We start from the raw sequence: 15774 nt of genomic DNA, 5'->3' as shown, positions 1-15774 counted from the left end.
TATTACCCTTTGATGACACCGGGGAGAACTTCCCCTCGTTCAACCTCCTCGAGGTAAACTTTGCCCACTGTTTAGAAAGAAACTTTCTGAACAAGATTACCACAATTACATACATGAAGCAAGGGGTCAATTTGCACAGAGTACAAGAACCTATTGCATTTGTCTGGCACGACATCATCTCCTATTCAAACGTTTGACTTGCATCTGTGGATGTCCCATTCAACTTATAGAAGATAGTGAATGTCATATTTTACTTATCCAACACAGATGGACCAGTACCAGTGATTTTCCAATTTTAATCTCATTTTGCAAAATTATCCCACTACACATAAATATCCCTCATTACAACACACATAAAGCTTACTAGAAAATACTGTATACCAATTATACACATGAGAAAACCCTCCATTTGAATATCTAATAGACGACAATGAAGGTAATCATATAGTAAAATTTAGTAAAACTACAGCAAATGAAGCCATACCCAATCAAAAACATCAAAACAAAATATCTTGGTGGTCTGTAATTAATAAAACAAAAACATTCAAATGGAAGAAGGTTATACAATCTAAACAAACGGTTCAACAAAACTGATAAATCAAAACCTGCACAGGAGATTTACTAAAAATGATCACAATATTAAAAGAGACTGATACCATAAAACCAATATACAATAAACTCAGCATAGTTTAAACAAGGGGTTATACAGTACGTGGAAATTTTCACCAAGACTGAAGATTTGACTATGGATGCCTTCATCCCCAGCAGAGATTTGAAGGGCACTGTGTGGTTGAAGATGGAATCCTAGGAATCCTCTCTCCTAAGCTCAACTGCTGCTTCTACCCTTCTTAAAAGAAACAAAAGAATGAGAAACCTGCCTGGAAAACTGGGAGATAATCCTCTCTCTCCTACAAAGGACCGGGTTGGCTCTCTACAAACATCGGTCTCTTGTCTAAAGATGAGATATCTGCCACAGCGTAGTTTGTTACAGTATTCACCCACAGATTAGGCCATGAGACAGTCTGCGGAGCCTCCGCATCCCCTGGTGTGTACAGTAGTACCAATGCTGGCAGGAAAGCAACAGGGGAGTTTGCTTGATCTGCTAAAGGCAGATCAGGGCGCTCACTTCCCCCAAAACACCACAGGCTGAGACCACAGCAACCTGACCAAAAGTCACACTTCCTGAGTGTTCCTTAAGGAAAGTCGAAAGAGAAGGTGCACTGCCTCTCGTCATGCAGCGAACCACACTCACAGGTGGTAGAAGAGCTCAAAGAACATCCAAACACCGAGCAAGCTGTGGGTGCTGATTCCCCTCTATGCCCCCCTAAACACCCACACATGTGTAGAGCAAACTACCTGCACATGCCTCCCATTGCAACTCCTTGGAGTCATTGGGGGGGAGAGACTACTCCGAGCTGCAAAATGCACCTGGTCTACAGACCTAGTATGGGTAATAGAAGGGGGATGTGCAGAACCAACCTGATGTGAGTCTGGGAGTGCAAACACATCAGAAGAAGGCCTGCCTTTCCTCTTTCCCACCAGGTTCTCAAGAAAGGTAGCCAGCGGTGGGATACATGAAATCTTAAGAGCAGGCCATATTTTCTGCAAGTACTCGTGTGACGACAACTCCCACGCACTTGCTTCCTCATCCTCAGACAAGATAAAAGGAATGGGTCTGTCATATTTGGGGGAGCTAACCCCTATTAGAAAGGTAGATCCAAGAGTATAAAGAGGAGCTGGAAGGGTTCAGTGATGTCACCAGGGGAGCATTGCCCCCCTGAAGAAATCAGCGAACACTTCTTGTCCTTCTTCCTACTCTTACCAAGGGGCAGATATGTCACAGGATACGGACCATAAACAATCTTTATCCCTCCAGTAGGAACAAATCTCATAGGATCTCATGCGGGTCACCTACAGAGGAGACATGAAGCGACCACATGACCTCTGCATTGGCACTGGACAAGAACAAACTGGACCAAAATACAAAAATACAACGTACAGACACTACGCACAAAAAGCATAAAGGGTTGCAAAAGAACGCGGATAGCAAGCTACACAAACAAAATCCCATAAACAGAGGGAAGAAAGAGAGCTAATACAGAATACAATTTGGGCCAAAGGCCAAGCACTGGGACCTATGAGGTCATTCAGCGCTGAGAGGAAAACTGCGAGCAAGAGGTTTAAAAAGTGTAACAGGAGGGAGACCTCGAAGTTGCACTACAAAACAATTGCTCGAAGAGGGTGGAAAGTAAGATGGAAGAAAGAACATGACTGTAGGTATGATAAAAGAAATAAAAAGGGTTGCAGCTAGAGGCTAGTGGGATACTGCAAAGACCTTTTCTTAAGTAATGCCTACAGTGCACTGCGTGAGGGTCACTGATGGCACTAGCACCCCTACAGGGAAGAGAGCTGGTATGTCTTCTCCTTCGGGAAACTAAAGAAAATGCAAGAGGTGAGACTGGGCAAGTGAGGGATGTATCCCCCCTCCCACCCCCCTTATCTCCACCCATTAAATACTTGTTGCCTAAATTTCACGACCAATCCAGCTCCAACACAAGTAATTTACAAGCAATTTAACTAAAATCACACATTTTTCACAGGAAAACACAAGTAAAAGTTAACTGTATCGTGCATTTACTAAGATTTCCTTGGTCTAATGTTTTCCTCTAACCCGCAACCTACAGCAACGGCCCAATGGGTCAAGGCTCTGGGTCAGAAACCTGTCACATTTAAACAATTATTGCTATATAAAACAAACTGGCAAAACGAGATAAAACAAAATTACCTGTTGCTCAAGCATACCTCACACACTGAATTTCAGCTACAGACAACACTTTTGTATTGTCAATCTTTCCTGTTTTGACACTGGACGTTACCCTACATCCACAACCATTTATAGGCTATACATAGCTCAACAAATGGTGGCCTATCATGCAGTTTGGCCTGCATACACCTACATCCTAAAACTGGTCTGCATAGGCTACTGGGTAAATTTTTACTTTAATACCAATGCCAATCACTTGAGTGGTGTGTTCAGTACAAACCCCAAGGAAGTGAATGTTAAAACATATACAAAAATACTGTAAATAGGTGAATGTTAAAACATACATATGTAAAAAATAGTGTAAATACTCAGTAACAAGGACACTTTGGAGAACAGCATAAAAACTACAGTTTCAAGTTGTGGTATTATAGTAAAATAAACTCCCAATATCCAGTAGGGGACAAATAATTATATCTATACCCAACTGATATTTATAATCTACCTTTGGCCTATGCTGGAATAAATAATGGTAATTCTACTAAATAATTTAAGAATACCACAATCTTAGCTGTAGCTGTCACCTTTAACCCAAAACCGGCGAGTCTTTCTGCTGAAGTTAAGGATGGCTAAGGTTGAGGAATGGAAACTCTGTTACTCTTGACTTCTGTAGCTTCTTGAATCCTTGCCAGGTTTATAAGAGTTTACATTCTGTTGGATATATTATTAAGGCAATTTCTTCCCTTCTATAATCAGTTCCCTGTAATACAAACGTTAATTTAGGACGAGATTCTTCTGCTTCATATCATATGGCCCTTAAACCAAAGCTATATTATACTCTACCCTAACTTTCTTACATAGGACTGACTGCCAACCTACCTACAGTATAAAGGCCTATATGATTTATTCAGAAAATGAGAAGCACTTGAACGAGTTTTGGCTATTTAATATATTTTTTAAATATTGCTTCTTTCTTACCCTAAATACGATGATAAGATTGCAACCACGTTCATGCAAGGCATGGTGGATGTAACTTGGGCCTACATAAAGTCATAAAAATTAGTTCTTTGTCGTTAAATTATCGTAAAAATATTTTTAAAAACTGTTAACTGTTAGGTCAACAAGTTCAATCTCAACTGAGACAAATGCATATCTTCTAGAAGGGAGAAATATTACATTACAAACGCAGATCGTTAAACTATAGTCACATACACGCCTAGCTGACACCGTCTTCAGTAAAAGTTCATTTGCTTGTTAGTTTTTTTTTTTTTTTTTTTAAGGCCCCTTAGGTCAGACTAAAGACTTCTAATTAAGAATTTATTTTCTTTGTCTCTCAACTTGTTTGACTTTTTTTTCCTGGAATTTGTCAATTCATTAAAACGCCATGATTTCAATACCCATGTCTTTGTATGAATCTAATTCCTTTCCTTGCAACCTCTGACCACCATTTTACGAATTTCCTTTCAATAAAATGTTCAACAAGTCTCATTTACACGCAAAGACAAGATTGAGGCAAGATAAAGTGAAAGAAGTTGGACAGCCGGATGGAAAGAAACACCATAGGAAATTAAATGAGTTGTAAAAGGGCAGTCAGTCGTGTAGATGGGGATAAAGGACGCTGGGAATTACTTTAATTCCTTGTCCAAGATTTTAAAAAAATGTTTCGGGAATTTGCCGTTTGTCCTTGAAACTGTAACTTAAGTTTTTCATAGGTCTATCTTAATCGGAAATTCCATACATGACTTTTGAATAAAGTGCAAATTATGTTTTGTTAGAATAAATAAAGTCTTTAAAAGTAAAATACAAAAAATATACGTAGTCACAAAGATTCACTAATGATGTACGTCAGCATTTCCGGTATTTTCTCTGTTCTCAAACAACCTTGACTTTAAGGAAAACATTTTTAGCCGACAAAAATAAATTCCGGTGTTTCAAGAATATCGTAGCCAATTGGAAATTTTGTTGTACGTTATTTTTAGCATTCTTTCAGAAATTAACGCCTGGAATTCTAAAATTGGTCACGTTTTGATGATTAAAATGCTTTATCTTTCGTAAAACCTGTATTTGTGGATTTTACTCTTTATTCTATTTTTATCTCCCTCCATTAGAGCCGATTCGTTCGTGCAGTTTCAGGTAAATGTGTTATCACATTATTAATGTTCTGCGTTCTCAATATCCCTAACTGTGATGTTTAGTGTTTCATTTACGTGTGATTATAAAAACTGCTGTATGTGCCTATAACCGATCCTATTAAAATCATAAAATAATGCACAATCAGCCGCCCAAATCCATTTGCACGAATTGAGACGCTGTTGGCCAAAGAACTCGTTGATGCAACACGAATGGTCAGTTTTACCGTATACGCTATCTCGTTAACTCTTCAAGTTTTTCAATTCGCTCGTATGTCAATTCCGTGAATTTAATTTAATATTAAAATCAATTAAATTTATAATAACACTAAACGAAGTGTTTTTAAGGTAAATGAACTGGAAAAACTGCAACAGTCAATATGTTGTACAAGCCGAAGTCGAGGTCTTCCAATACATCGAGACAGTTTAATGAACCCCAACGGACCAACCAAAACAAAAGCCTGAACTCTGAGTGTTGCCACATTATTTATATGTTCAGTTTTTGTTTTGAAAAATTTGCCGGTGGAAATTAAGTGTGCGCCTTCGAGGTCTTAACATTTGCAACGCCGGGAATTACGTGGGATTTAGTGTTGCTTTTAGTGGGCCCCGTGATTTAAATACACCACAGGGGTTACATACCCACAAGGTTGAACTCAGGTGAAATGTGACATGACAATTACATGTTCAGTGACATCGGTTACTAGAGCTCTTCGGTGACGTAATTATGGTGTCTTATCATTACTCTCCTGAATTACAGACTAAATAGAAAACAAAGACAAATTAAATGCTAAAATAACATCTGGTTCTGTCAGTTATCAAAGAATTTAAAAGAAATGTGTCACAATGATGACAAAAAGATGATCAGGTTATTACAAATAATATTTGATACATCAAATGAAAGGGTAAAGGGGTGGTTATTTCATGGCTAAGTAAAATGAAAAATGGCAAAAAAATCTGCCCATCACAGATGAAAATTGAAATGTTGGAACCACTCGATATAGAGGTGGGGAGAACGGACACTGGGAAATAAGTCCTTACAGTGTGTTTCAACAGAAAATATTATGTGCAGTAGTGTGGTATTTAGAAAGGAATCGAACTGAGCATTAACTGAGGGTTGTAGAAAGAATACTCTAAGTGATTGCGACCAGTTGTGAAGATTAGTGAATTGCAATGCAGTTTCATTAAGTGGCGTAGGGACACTTGGTGCTTTTATATAAGACGGATGCGTGAATAGAAGCTGGAAGGTAACTAGAAACTTCACTCCATTTATAAACCTAGAAAAGGCATTTCATAGAATACCAAGGGAGGCAGTGTTTAGTCTAAAATATGGTTGGTTGAAATGTATTAAATAACATGGACAGCAGTTGTAACAGCAAGTGGGGAAACAAAACTGAAGTTAGAGTTGGTGTACATCAAGGTTCTGTACTTAAACCATTGCTGTTTGTACCAGTTATGAATGTATTGAAGGACAGGATTAGGATTGGAATTTATGAAAATTATGTGCATATGATCTGGTGATAATGGCATTGACGGATATTTGATTTATTTTATGAAATTTAGCCAAGTACTGGGGCACTTTCAGCCATCCAGTGCTTTAGACTAAAATTGGAGTAGTTGGAGAGCACGATAAGTGTGTTCAAGGAAATACAAGAATTAAAGTACAAAGATATACTCATAAAACTGAAAGAAAACCCCCCACAGTTGCACTAAGAACTGACAGTTAAAGAAGTTGGATGGCAAAACTGAAGGAATAAGGAATAGAAGTGAAGTTAAAGGCTAAAAACTGAATGCCCCTAGGGGTTGAAGGGATGCTGCAACCACCCTTTAGTGATGCCTACAGTGCACCACATGAGACTGAATAGCTAAGATGGGTAAGAATGGGGCATGAAACTCCAGAGGGGCAGGGGGTATGGGTAAATATGGGTAAATATGGGTAAAAATGAGGTTATGGTGCCAAGCAAGTAGGCAGGTGATAGGTTATTCATACAAGATAGATGAGGCCTAGAACTGAAAGAAAAATTTCAAGTACTCGTGATCTACTTTTAAGCTAGGAGAGGGTGTGTTGTTGAGGTTGAAAATATAAAAGCAGCTACGAAAAAATGGAAAGAAGTACTAGGGTTAGTGTGTGACAAAAGATTGCCAAATAAATTGAAAATGACTTATCATATGTTAACCAGACCAGTGATGATGTGTGGTTCACAAACGTTGGCATTTAGAGGGAAGTAGGAATTGTTGTTGGAGCAAACAGCAGGATGATTCAGAGTTAGATCTTGAGGATGATATTGTTTGAGGTTGGAAAAAAGAAATTAAAGTACCTGGGTGGCAAAGATTAACAATACGATAAGAGTCGAGACTGAGATGGTTTGGGCATGTGGTAAGCATAAGTGATAAGGAAGGAATGAAGAGGGCTTGGTTGAAAGAAGGTCCCGGGAGGGAGAGGGACTCTTTCAACAGATGGTTGGAGGAGATGCATCAATAAGAAAAATAATGGGTTTTTCAAAAGCATTTGAAGTTTGCCGAACGGACAATGAGAAAATCCTTCACACAGAGAGAGAGAGTGAATTTTTTAATTTTTGCAATTAATCATTTATTTTGATGGCGTACCAATTACCAATCACTCACGTTCTCTCTCTCTGAGTTTCAGCAAAAAAATAGTTAGCCAACAACCAGGTACATAATTCACTTCATGTCAAGACGGGCAAAGTGGATTTTCAAAGAATTCAGCCAATGCCCTTCCTTTCCCAACCTGGTTCCCAGGATCAATTTTGGGTTCCTTCGCTACGCGTCAAAAGGGCTATAATCAAACAGCAGAAGAAGAGAGCAAACACCTTCCCTAAGCACAACAGAACTGTCCCATGACAAACAAAGGCAATGTCTTATGACACAGAGAGGGGTTAAATGAAAGACTGTCTTCAAAATAACTTATTATTATTCAAGTGAAATCAAATTCCAAAAGATGGCATTAACATTTTTCAAAATATCACCATGAATGTAAAAAACTACCCTACAAGTCTGAAAAAGTTGTTTATATATATATATATTTATATATTTATAATTTATGTACATATAAATTTCCTCTAAAGAACACACAACTGTAGTCATATATTTTAATCTGCATTCCATTGTGGAAAAATCAACAGACATACTATAAATTAAAGCAACAATCACAGTGGCAGCTGGAGAAAGTCTAGACGAGTACCAAAGGTGGAAGTGAATCCTTTGGCAAACGGAGAGGAACTTCAAGAACGACAGGCATCCACACCTTCAAAAGGACTGCCTTTACCAATCCGTTCTCTATAATTCAAAGGATCATTTAAACGAAAACAAAAAATTACATTTTCACACGAGAAAGGTGCCTAACTTTCACTGCCACATTTCTCTTGCATTCTAGCTCTCTCTCCACGTTATAATCCAGAACAACTACGCACCGATGTTACGTGGAGCGTGTGGATTGTCTGACATACAGTATACCTGCACATTTAGAAACGAAATGAACAGATGTACGAGGAATAATATAATATCTTTTGCATCATAAACTCTCAAAAGTTTTGGAAAAGATACAACCACTAAGATCATAAACAAATGCAACCTTGCAAAATTATGTACAATAAGATATAGTGGTACAACTACATTTAAAAATGCCCAATAATCACTGCTAGGAATAAGTTAAAAAATGCCCAATAATCACTGCTAGGAATAAGTTAAAATCATAAGGACAAAAACCTGAAAATAAACCCACACATAAAATATATGAAGCCCTAATCATATAACACCCGACCACTGAGCTTAGGGTTCCTGACTATCCTAAGACTGGCCTCAAATAAAGCAGTTTGACACGTAATGTGTTGCACTGTAATTTCTCACACACCCTGAAGCAAACAAAAAGAGAAATAAGTTACAAGGTGCAACTAGAGTAACAAGGGTAACCCATAACTTGGTTCTAAGTTCACATCTGTGTCCAGTCATGATTTTTTGACAGCTTTGCTAATTCTTGTGTTTAATTTATACTGTAGCTTCTATAATAATCTCACTTTCTTGCTCTCATTCTTCTTCCCTTTGATATCCTTTCGTTTTTCTGTATTGATCAATAAAAAGACAAAACTAAATTCAACTACAGTGTGACAAATTTTAATTACTTTGTATTTTTCATAGCTAACAAACCTAGGTCTTAACGTGAGGACAAAATCTTGTAGCGCCGGCTGGAAACCACTAAAAAACATATAAAATTGCAGAACAAGGTATTGATGGCAACGGGGTTCGGCCAATCAAATGAGAGAGGTGGCATCAGCCGACCTCGCTTCACCCGAGAGCGCCGCGACACATTGGTTCTTCCAGTCCAGGGAATCACTTTGAAGGGTGACAAGAGGTGGGCAATGTACGTTAAGACAATAAGTTTGTTAGCTATGAAAAATACAAATTAATTAAAATTTGTCATTTGTTCATATGCAGAACAAAACCTAGGTCTTAGTGTGAGGACAGACTCACCTTTGGTGGGAGGAAACGAAAGCCTTGAACTGAATGGAGGTTCAGCACACCTGGTCTCATTTCCTGGTTAGGCTAAAGCAGAGGAAGGAGACGTATGTCTCTGACTTGTCAGATAAAAAGTTTACCAAGCAGTCACACCACTGGGCTAATACACAGTGTAGAGGAACACTGTATTAAGTGGAAGTTAAAGAGCTTTATCTGTTCAGACAACAAACCTATGTTTTCCAGCTGGCGTTAGAAGATTTTATCCTCACATCATGACCTAGGTTTCTCTCACATACGAACAAGTACCATTTATCACACTTGTGCATGATAAAAACAAAAGCACTGACATTTCCTGACTCCCACAAGGCTAGCCTGACATATCTTCACAAATGCTGGGTGCTTAATCATAAAAAAAAGTCTGACAAGACCACAAAGTCTGATCTTGCGACTCTTATAGTTCACCAGAAGTATTTGCTCATGAACGAGACGTGAAAACTGAAGCAAGGTAAAGATCAAGAAGTTGAACAGCTAAGTAGGAAGAGACCAAAGTAATGAATGCTGCAAAGACCCTTCGCCACCCTTCGTCTGGTTTCTGCTTTAATATCCGTATGATCGAGGTGGTCTTCAAAGCACCTACTGGTTTCTGGGCATTCCTGCTTCTTACGGATCCATTAAATTTTCTGACTGAGCCTCTACCCTTCTAATAACATGTCCAATTCACCTCAATTCAGGAGCTCTGAGTCTGATATCCAGCCTACTGGCATCCTGCTTCTCAGCACCCTCCTATTATGTAAAGTGATCTTCCTGTTATACTCCAGCCTTAAATTTTAGCTTCTTGTCACATCTCATCAATTCAAAAGCATTAACAGTGAGATTTAAACATATTTGCATAATGGAATGGAAGTATATCTTTTTGGGGGAAAATGGATTTTTGGCAGTTACTAGTCCACCTGACCCATTAATTGCATATTTAACCCTGCCCAAAAAATTTGTCCCTGACTGCTTCCATTAATCATTCTTAAGTAGTTTCACGACAAAGGATTCTAACAATATTCATGTCTTCTGCTTCTGGCTTAAAGTAAAAGTTACAGGTTGCAATAACTCTGCATCCTCTTTTTCCTTAACAGAACTCCAAATATATGACAAAGATGACAATGTTTTCTTTCTTAAATATAAAAAAAAAAAAAAATCGTACAACCTGAAGCTATGGAAAAAAAATGTAGATCTCTGAATAAGGAAAACAATACAGAAGTAGTTTTGATTCGCTGGAGATCTAAGCTGATCTTGTCGAATACAAGCGCTGGCTGGCCCCATTCAGCAATGACATTCCTAAATGCAAATCAGGAACAACAGGCCTCGGGGAGCATAATGATACATACAACAGAAAGACTAGCCATGTAATGGTGCACGTAATAAATGAAGTGCCGCAAAATGACAAAAGACTACAGTAACATCCTGGTTTCAAATTGTACAACCCAACACAGCTTCAGACCTTACATCTACGACTCGCTAAGGACTTTTAAATGAATCACAGCAATGACCATCTGAGAAGAGAAGGTAACCTTACAACCTACAAATCAAACAAAGGCACTCGTATCCACACGTCGGTTTAAACACAGGGAACGGATTACAGGTATACCATAAATAACAATCCGGAGGTAAAAAAAAGTTCACAAACCATTCAAGAGCTCTGTACTTAATTGTCCAAGGAACTGGAGCACATGAAATATATATAGTTTTGAAAATGTGTTCGAAAGAACTCAAGTGACTGGCTTGATGGCCGAGTAGAGCACTGGTAATTATTTCCACACTCCTTCCCTCAAAACTGTTTCAGTTTGCAAATGCACTTAACATATGATATAGCAACTAACATCTAATAAGCCAATGATCACTTACAATCCACTGACTTCGGAATTTTTCGTGGAAATCTTGAATGGACGTGGGCCAGGGGTTTAAGCCTGGCGCTAGGACGTTAAAAGTTTTCTTGTGAGTTTTCCAATGCAGGTAATTCAGTAGTGGAAAGGACATGATACAGAAATTGTAGAGTTTCATGATTTCATTACTATCTAATTAACAAATTTTATTGCTAACTTATCAAAATGTCAGACAAGGGGGGAATTCTTACACTGTACAGATTTCTATGCATACTATTTCCAATTACAGTTCACTATTTTAAATGCACAATAATGCGACACCGATATTATTCCTATGTTAAATAAGGCATATTTATTCAATATGAGAACAAGTACAGCAAACAAACATACAAGTTTACTCCTTGCTCAAGTCAGTGATGGTGGTTACACTGAATTAATTTTAGTGCAATAACATTTAGCTTTTGATATATTTCATAAAAATCAATGACAAAAGGAAAAGAACCATAAAAAACACATGACAATTGACCAAGTACCCAGTGCTTTCCTATGCTGAATTGTTCCTTGAAGATGTGTATTTATTCTAATTGAATGCACTTCGTACAAAGTTTTATTACCATACTTTTTTTTATTTATAGGAAGACTGAAAGGTATGACCAGCATACTGTATCTTTTATAGTATTTTGTTATTTATCTCCCCATTCCTCAAAGAGTAGAGGCTTCCCATAACAGGTTACACGACCATGGGAACTCAATTTAAAATTTAATATTCCTTTGTTAATGGTATTATTACAAATGATATTGTTACGAAACAGTTTAGCAAGACTACAGTATTTCCACTGGGCTGCCTGAAAGATGTTCATGAAGAACTGAAAGGTGGAACATGACACAGTTAAAGTTGAACTTTGAAAGAAGCTTCTGCAGTTGTATATTTTAGTGTCCGAAGTGTTTTCAACCCAACGAAAACTTCCCCTTGATAATGGCAGGATGTAAGGATACTGCATAATATCAAGGCACCTGATGCAGAAATTTTCAATAGAGTACTGTGCGCTGGAACGAGGGCCCTCGCCATAATCATAAATAGTTTTAGGTGGATTGAGCTGCCACTAACGCTGCTACTCTGGGGATCACCTGCCAAAGGTTTTAATTCAAAGACCTTTGGTTTACATGCTGTTGATAAGTGAAACCTATTTCTTAACTTCATAATCCTGTTCAAAATATGCACCAGCAGAAATGACAAAAGAATTCTGTTCTACATCAACAATATGAAAATTGAAGGCTTTGTAATGGTTAACATAGAAGCCAACCTTATTGATGGTACAAAGCAAAATACTTGAACTCAACAACTCTACAGGCACATGTACACACACAAACACATCTCCACAAAGTCCCATTAGAATACTTCATAACAAAAGATATCAATAAGCATTTGTTAAATATAACTTTTATACAGAACAGAACTTTTAATTACAAATCCATCATCTAAATTAGCCCAATCTTTTGGTTTTAAAAAATCTCTGACACTCCTTTCCAAAATCTAAAGAAGATTGGCTGCTGACTGGCAGCACTCAATACATAGACACCACCCTACTTATGAACATTCAAGTTACAAACATTCAGAGATACGAACAAACGGGATCGCAAATTAAAATTGCGTTCAGAGTGCTCCTCTCTTCCACCCGTAAATTCAAATTTTGTTTTGCAAGCCTATTTTGTACATGAAAAAACATACAGTACTATATTGATTTTACATCACACTGCATTTAAATAGGCATGACGAGCTCAGTAACCGACTTGCAAACAATTCAACGTAAACAGCTGTCAGGAACATAACTTGTTTGTAAGTAGGGTGATGTCTTATGTATCAATGGACCCTGGGTTCCAGATAGGTAAGACCCTCCCTGTACCAGCAAGGTAGCAGACAGCTCGCAGGATCATATTTTGTTAGATTTTAGAATGGAGTGTCTAGGGTTTATGCAGACCAACAAATTAGGCTAATATTAATGATAAGCTCAAAAGAGAAACAAACTACACTCTTTCTATGTGCTTGGAAGATTAAGAGACTTAAAACTGAAAAAACATACCAATGTTTTCATTACCAGTTACTTAGCAAAGCACAACAAAGGTTGAACCCTGACTAAGTCATACATTTAGCAACTGAAAGATAAATAATTTAACATTGTATCCACCAAATCTGTAACACACAAAAAAACTTATTTTAATCCAAGTTATGTAATGCTAACATTAATTGCTGTTCAATTCCTTGTGATATAAAATGGTTCTGACTTTTGTCACTTAAACTTAGTCCAATAAATTGTGTAATGTTGACAGTATTAATTATGGTTCAATTCCTGATGACATAAAATGGTTCTCAATGGCTACCTTCATGTCAGCTCCACTGATAAACTTAAAATCCTTATTAATAGCCTACAATACAATTTGCTCTGAAGGCCTACAATTCTTAAACCCTAATATCACGTAAATTACGGACAATAAATGCCAGTACCCTGGTCTTTTCATTACAAGTGGTATAGAGTACAACAAGTATAAAAATTTTAAGAATGGATGGACAAATGAATGTTTGTGCAAGGTAATGTAGGCCTATATATTTATATTGAATATCTACAGCCCCTTTTTCAACCACACAGTGAGAACACATCGCCTCAGTACATTTTCCTATAAAAACGTTAAATTCTCCAGTTTGACAAACGACATACAACACAAAACAGACGACTGCCTGGACAAAAAAAGAGGACTGAAATATAAATGCTTTTTAATAGATTATACACTAAACTTCATTAATCCACTTCCAGGATTCAGCCACTTGACAGTCCTGTCTTTGTTGCTTGCAACTCACATTGTACCCGGCTTGCTTTGCAAGCATTCGCTTTGAGCAGTGTTCGTGAAGTAATTTCTTAGGATAGAATATTTGTTTTATTGAAATTTTTTGCAGATTCCCTACTGGTACAATTTTACTTAATCAGTCTTAAAGGGTTAATATCATTAGCCAACAAAAATCCAGTAGTCAAATGCACATATCAGGGAATGGACAAACAACTGCATCCTTAAATGTACGGGTTAAAAACCAATAACTCCTCTTAAACTAAAGCACGCCTGCAACCGTGAATCTGACCAGTCGTCAAAAAGCCAAATCACTGCTGGAGAAGAACCTATGTGTAATACAGTACAGTATATTAGCATCTCATTGGTCCCCATACTCTGTACTTTAAGCAGTACACTCTTCATGCAAAGCTAAAAATTCATTCAGAAGCAACGTTAGAGGATATATTCCACTGCCATATATACTTGAGCAGCATCCACATGTACAGAACCTCTGATGCAAGTTTTAGTACATATGCATCATTGCCAACCCAAGATGAAAGCAGATGTTAAGATACTGACACTTCCAATAAAACTTTGCTGAGGAAAGTTATTATGTTTGATCATTCAAAACAGAGAAATGAATTGTTATGAGTTCATTCAGCATCTTCTTGACACAGCTGAGTATGTGGCGAGGTCAAATGTGCAAGTTCTTTTGTCCAGTAATACCTCAAGTTACAGTACGTTGTTTCATGTTTTGGTGTTTGCAAATTTAGTGGTTTTTGTTCAGAATAATTTGGAAAAATAATAATAAATTTCGCTGGCTTATGCATCTGCATCACTCCACAGCTAATAATACGGAATAAAACACAGAAATTAAAAAAGGAACCAAATTACATAAGAACTTTTAAATTATATAAAGTAATATACAGCAACGTAATGTATGGTATCAAATCATTTACAAGCTTTAAAATGGTAAAAATACTTTCTTATTTACATTCACACGCACAGTTTTATGTACGTAGTTCCAGCATCCAGCCATCGGCCATAAAAACAAATGACGGAAAACTGTCAAGGTTACACAAAATCAAATGTTAAAGTATATGATGTACCTGCAGAGTACTATAATGAATACACAGAATAAAACCATTTGAAAGCTTAAAAATATAGAAAACATTGTCGTAGTATTTGACGATTGGCTGTAACGGTTCTGGCATTTGGCCACGCAGCAGTGACTTAAAAAGTGTGCTAACATCTACGTTATTTTCAGTGCCTTGTTTGCATTGAGTTTGTGTCTTTAATAATTAATCCCATGGCTTAGAAGAAAGTTCCTAGTGTCAGTGCTACTAAGCATAATGCTATTCCGCCGGAAAATAAGGTGGCTATGTTAGACGCTGTGAAAACGGCGAAAAGACTGCCGTAGCTCGTTCTCTTGGCTCGAGTCAGGCGACAGTATTGTCAACTTATCACGATAAGGCACCGATTTTAGCCAGATTCAAGGATGATGCTTTAAGGATGAAGAACATAATCAACAATAAAGAGGCGAGTCCTACGAAGAAATGGAACAGCTTCCTCCACCTTCCTTCTCCGGCCCGTCAAGCACGCTGATGTCACCCATCAGGTAGGTGCAGTGCATAATTATTTTTTTAGCTTTCCTTTACACTCTTTACAATTATTATTAGAAAGTAAACAACTTATTTTATGTGTATTAGCACTGCCATGG

The sequence above is a fragment of the Macrobrachium rosenbergii genome, chromosome 34 (genome assembly GCF_040412425.1).
Source record: "Macrobrachium rosenbergii isolate ZJJX-2024 chromosome 34, ASM4041242v1, whole genome shotgun sequence".
In the NCBI taxonomy this organism is placed as follows: Eukaryota; Metazoa; Arthropoda; class Malacostraca; order Decapoda; family Palaemonidae; genus Macrobrachium; species Macrobrachium rosenbergii.
The sequence above is the reverse complement of the archived record's forward strand: the minus strand, read 5'-3'. Positions refer to the sequence as shown.